Here is a 6319-nt window from a genome sequence, read left to right as displayed (position 1 = left end):
CATATATGAAAAACCCACAGCCTACATTGTTCTCAATGGTGAAAAACTGAAATATCTCCACAAAGATCAGGAACAAGACAAGGTTGCCCATTCTCACCACTATTATTCAACATGGTTTTAAAAGTTTTAGCCACAGCAGTCAAAGAATAAAAATAAACAAAGGAATCCAAGTCAGAAAAGAAGTGAGGCTGTCACTGTTTGCAGATGCCAGGATACTATACATAGAGAATCCTAAAGATGCTACCAGAAGATTACTAGAGGTAATCAATGAATTTGGTAAAGGTGCATGATACAAAATTAGTGCACAGAAATCTCTTTCATTCCTATACAGTAATGATGAAAAATCTGAAAGAGAAATTAATGAAACACTCCCATTTACCATTGCCACAATAATAAGATACCTAGAAAGAAACCTACCTAAGGACACAAAAGACCTGTATGCAGAAAACCATAAGACACTGATGAATGAAATTAAAGATGATGCAAAAAGATGGAGATATATAACATGTTCTTAGATTGGAAGGCTCAATATTGTGAAAATGACTATACTACCCAAAGCAATCTACAGATTCAATGTAATCCCTATCAAACTACCAATGGTATTTTTCACAGAACTAGAACAAAAAATTTCACAATTTGTATGGATACACTGAAGACCCCAAATATCCAAAGCAATCTTGAGAAAGAAAAACGCAGCTGGAGGAATCAGGCTATACTACAAAGCTACAGTAATCTAGACAGTATGGTACTGGCACAAAAACAGAAATATGGATCAATGGAACAGGATAGAAAGCCCAGAGATAAACCCACGCACATATGGTCACCTTATTTTTGGTAAAGGAGGTGACAATATGTAATAGAGAAAAGACAGCCTCTTCAATAATTGGTGCTGGGAAAATTGAACAGCTACATGTAAAAGAATGAAATTAGAACACTTCATAACACCATGCACAAAAATAAATTCAAAATGGATTAAAGATCTAAATGTAAAACCAGAAACTATAAAACTCTTAGAAGAAAATATAGGCAGAAGACTCTATTACATAAATCACAGCAAGATCTTTTTGAACCACCTCCTGGAGAATTGGAAATAAAACCAAAAATAAACAAATGGGAGGTAATGAAACTTACAAGCTTTTGCATAGCAAAGGAAACCATAAACCTGATGTAAAGACAACCCTCAGAATTGGAGAAAATATTTGCAAATGGAGCAACTGCCAAGATTAATCTCCAAAATTTATAAGCAGCTCATACAGCTCAATATCAAGTAAACAAACAACCCAATCCAAGAAAGGGCAGAAGACCTACATAGACATTTCCCAAAGAAGATATACAGAGTGCCAACAAACACATGAAAGAATGCTCAGCATCAGTAATCATTAAAGAAATTCAAATCAAAACTACAATGAGGTATCACATCAGGTCAGTCAGAAAGGCTATCACCAAAAATCTACGAACAGTAAATTCTGTAGAGAGTGTGGATAAAAGGGAACCCTCCTGCACTGTTGGTAGGAATGCAAAATGATACAGCCACTATGGAGAACAGTATGGAGGTTCCTTAAAAAACTAAAAATAGAACTGCCGTACAACCCAGCAATCCCACGACTGGGCATATACCTTGAGAAAACCATAATTCAGAAAGATTCATATACCACAATATTCATTGCAGCTCTATTTACAATAGCCAGGAGATGGAGACAACCTAAGTGTCCATCGACAGATGAATTGATAAAGATATGGCATATACATACAATGCAATATGACTCACTATAAAAAGAAATGAAATTGAGTTATTTGTAGTGAGGTTGATGGACCTACATTCTGTCATACAGAGTGAAGTAAGTCAGAAGGAGAAAAACAAATACTGTATGCTAACACATATATATGGAATATTAAAAAAAAATGATTTTGAACAACCTAGGCGTAGGACAGGAATAAAGTTGCAAACTTAGAAAATGGACTTGAGGACACCAGGATGGGGAATGGTAAGCTAGCTACCAAATGTAAAATAGATAGCTAGTGTGAAGTAGCCGCATAACACAGGGAGATCAGCTCTGTGCTTTGTGACCACCTAGAGGGGTGGTATAGGGAGGGTGGGAGGGAGATGCAAGAGGGAGGATATATTGGGATATATGTATATGCATAGCTGTTTCACTTTGTTATAAAGCAGAAACTAACACACCAGTGTAAAGCAATTATACCCCAATAAAGATGTTAAAAATAAAAGATTTAGACATGGACAAGAATTATATGCAATGAGAATATATGCATTATATGCAATATATATGCATTGGGAATATATTATTATTTCAATATAATTTTTTAATTCATGCTTTCACCACCTTTAATTATATTTATTGTTATTTTCTAATTAATATTTTAATACCATAAGAATTAATAATACACTTAATATAATATATTATATTTTTTTTCTTTATTTATTGGAGTTTAGTTGCTTTAAAATGTTGTGTTAACTTCTGCTGTATAGCAAAGTGAATCAGTATATGCATACATATACCCACTAGTTTTTAGATTTCCTTCCCATTTAGGTCACCACAGGTCATTGAGTAGAATTCCCTGTGTTATACAGTAGGTTCTTATTAGTTATCCTTTGTATACATAGTAGTGTATGCATGTCAATGCCAATCTACCAATTCTTCCCACATCCCCTTCCCCCCTTGGTAACTATAAGTTTGTCCTCTACATCTGTGACTTTATTTCTGCCTTGCAAATAAGTTCATGTGTACCATTTTTCTAGATTCCACATGTAAGTGATATTACACAATATTTGTTTTTCTCTTTTTGACATACTTCACTATGTATGACAATCTCTAGGTCCATCCACATCTCTGCAAATGGCACTATTTCATTCATTTTTATGGCTGAGTAATGTTCCATTGCGTATATATACCACATTTTCTTTATCCATTCCTCTGTTGATTGACATTTAGGGTTAAGGTTAGGGTTAATATAATACATTTTATTATTATGTAATGTATTTTAAATTTATACTTCATACAAGCATATGCTTATGCTTTCATATATACAAGCATATATATGTATTAACTCTATGTATCACAGAAAGACTAGTAAATGTCTTCTGGACCAACACTGTACTTGTTCTAACATAGACATGTGAGTAATTCACAAGCATTTTTTTGGGGAAAATAAAAGATACAATGTGGTCACATATGGTAAGTTGATAAATTTGAGTATTAAAACAGTGATTCCACCCACTCAATGCCTCACACCTTGAAAAAACAGATAAAATAGAAATTCAGTCATTTTCCCTCTACTCAAAGAAAAGCATTCAGAGAATTGGGTTATTTTGTTCTTTTTATTTTGATAGTTGGCATCATGTAAATTATATTAGTCCGAAACTATTTCTTACAATACATGAATTATTATATGTATATAAGCTGTAAACTAAAAAATTCAAGGGTATGCACTAGGTGAGGTGCCAATGGGAAAGAAATCTAGAGAGAAATTACTGCTAATATAGACTGGTGACTATATGTTGTCTAACCGTGAAACAATAGACTAGAGACAGCTGGGAAAGAAATTTTAAAATGGCAAATTACATACAGAAGAAGTGAATTTCCTTTTCTCCTGCAAAATCAGTGAAGTCTCACTTTTACTGAGTCAAGGGGGGAAAGTAGAGAAACAACTAACACAGGCAGAATTTAATGACACAACTAATCCAAGAAATATAGGAAGAAAGGCCATGTGGCTATCAAAATGAGGGAATAGAGAAGGCACAATATCAGGATAAATTTGGATGGAAAGAATTCTTATATTTTCATTCATTATGACAGCATGCACAAGATTAGAAACAGGGTAAGAGGTAGAGCTATGAAATTTATATATCAACCACTGACATAATGCTGTTTTATAGTAATTACTCTTATAATTATATAGTGTTCTAGTCCCATATTTCCAATATTCTGAAGAGTTCTTGGAGAGAGCCTATTCCAACAAAGTACCATGAACCTATTTGACTGGGGAATTTATATTTTGAAAAGGGAAATTGAAAAAAAAATTAACTAAATGTGTTATGGTATTGCTCAACATAGAGCTCTACTAATACTTGTACTCATGAGTATGAATGACACTTCATAAACATTTTCCTTATGTATACATAGAAGTTTAATGCCAAGTCAAAATCCAGCTTAAAAAATAATTGAAAATTACCCAGAAAATCAATGATGATACAAAAGGAGCTTTCTGGGGTACATTCAATTCAGTATGTCTAAAAGTTAATGGTAAAACTTTATACACGTTATCTACAAGTTGCAATAAGTAATATGGCACAACTTCAAAAAAGTGAAAAGAGGAAAAGCAATCAAAATGCATAATTTTTACTGTGCTTAGACTGTGAAATTATGCTATTGTTTTTATCTAAGGAAACACTGAAAGTAAATTCTGTTGGTTTTCTGTTTCTATCTACTCCTTTGCTAATTTTCTTCCTTTCACCTGATGTATGATGTGGTAATAATTTTAGTAAAATGAAACACTGTGGTTATGATAGAAAAGGAAATCAGTATTGTTAATAATAAGGCCTTTTTGTCTTAAGCATGTCCTATTCTGAAAAACCTTGAAAGATCTAAACCTATTCCTAAGAAAGATTATTATTGTCTTCATGGTCTACTACTGGCTTCCCAGAATGGAGGCAGGGTTAATGGCTTTCATGGGCTTAACTTCATTACTTGTTGCAAGAATGAACCTTCCTGCAAGAATAAGTCAGGACCCCAGTGGATAGGGGTATACAGAAGTAAACAAACAAACAAAAACAAAACAAAACAAAACAGAAGGGAGACATGAGCGAAAGGACCCCTAGATGTTGGTCCAAAGTTTAATATTTCAATGTGTGTGGTAGACAGAATTATAAGATGTAACCCATGAACATTGCCCTCTGGAATTACTCCAGTGTCCAGTGATTATATTATATGGCACATGTATTATTTTAGATCAGTTACTAATCAGATAAGAATATTATCCTGTGGTCCTAATCTAATCACATGTGTACTTTAAAAGCAGAGAGCTTTCTTCAGTAGGTAGCAGAAAAGGAAGTCAAAGTGATTCCAAATATGAAAACAATTTAACATGCTTTTATGGGATCTGAGATGAAGGAGCTAGAAGGCATGACCTGATTATGGTCTCTAGGAACTGAAAGAAGTCCTTGGCTGACAACCAGCAAGAAAACAGGGACCTCAGTTCTATAACTATAAGGAACTAAATTCTGCCAATAACCAGGATGAGCTTGGAACCAGATACTTCCTCATAGCCTTTATATAATAGCTCAGCCTAGTCAAAACCTGGATTTCAGCCTTGTGATAGCCTGAGCAAGAGAACCCAGTGCAGCCTACAGGACTTCTGGCCTACAAAACTCTTAGATAAGAAATGGATATAGTTTTAAGTTGATAAGTTTCTGATAATTTGTTTTGAAGCAGTAGAAAGCATATACAATGGAAAAAGTAAGGCAAACAAACCAAAACTATGTTGTAACAGTCGTTGGCTTCCATAAGCATTTGTGAATAATAGTGTTGTTTTATTTCTGTAATGGCCTGTAACTGAATGTCCTTCCAGATATTAAGGAGCATAAAGGAGGTGTAACCTATGTAAATTGGTTAGTTTGTCAAAAGAATATAAGCCACTAAAACTTGGAAGGACATGTAAAATCTTGCAGAAAATCATGAAATAAAAATTTGAGGTGTTGAGATAAGAAAAGCTGAAATATATTTGCCAATATATTGGTAATACACTCACCCAGACATTAGATTTTTAGTAGAAACAACTATCTCATTCTTTTATGACACAGAAATAAGAAAAATGGGAAATGAACAGGAAATATCAGCCTCAAGTCTCATGAAATAGCTTTCATGAGAAAGTGATTAAGTTATTCTCAGATTATCACCCAAAGAATTTTGTATAATGTAAGAAAATATTAAGAGTGCACTGAGAATTAACTGCTAATGAAAAAGAAAAGGAAAGAAAAGAAAAGAAAGAAAGAAATTAGAATAGTTAAGAAACTCTCAGTCCAGGGCACTTTGGAGTATAAATAAGCTCTCTCAATGCTAAGAAATCCCCAAGAACCTCATTCTTTTACAGCACAGCAGACAATAAGTCCTAAAATGCAAAAAGATCATAGAATGTTAAGAGTTTATATTAGTCCTTACAGATCATCTTATCTAACCTACTCAGTGTATAAAGCTACAGAGAAGTGAAATGACTTACCAAAGATAAGTACTAGAACTCCATGATCATGTTCAGGTTAGTTTCTAGAGCACTTTAATAATTAATATTTACTTTTATAATTTTT

Source organism: Lipotes vexillifer, unplaced genomic scaffold, assembly GCF_000442215.2.
Source record: "Lipotes vexillifer unplaced genomic scaffold, Lipotes_vexillifer_v1.1 scaffold267, whole genome shotgun sequence".
Taxonomy (NCBI): domain Eukaryota; kingdom Metazoa; phylum Chordata; class Mammalia; order Artiodactyla; family Lipotidae; genus Lipotes; species Lipotes vexillifer.
The sequence above is the reverse complement of the archived record's forward strand: the minus strand, read 5'-3'. Positions refer to the sequence as shown.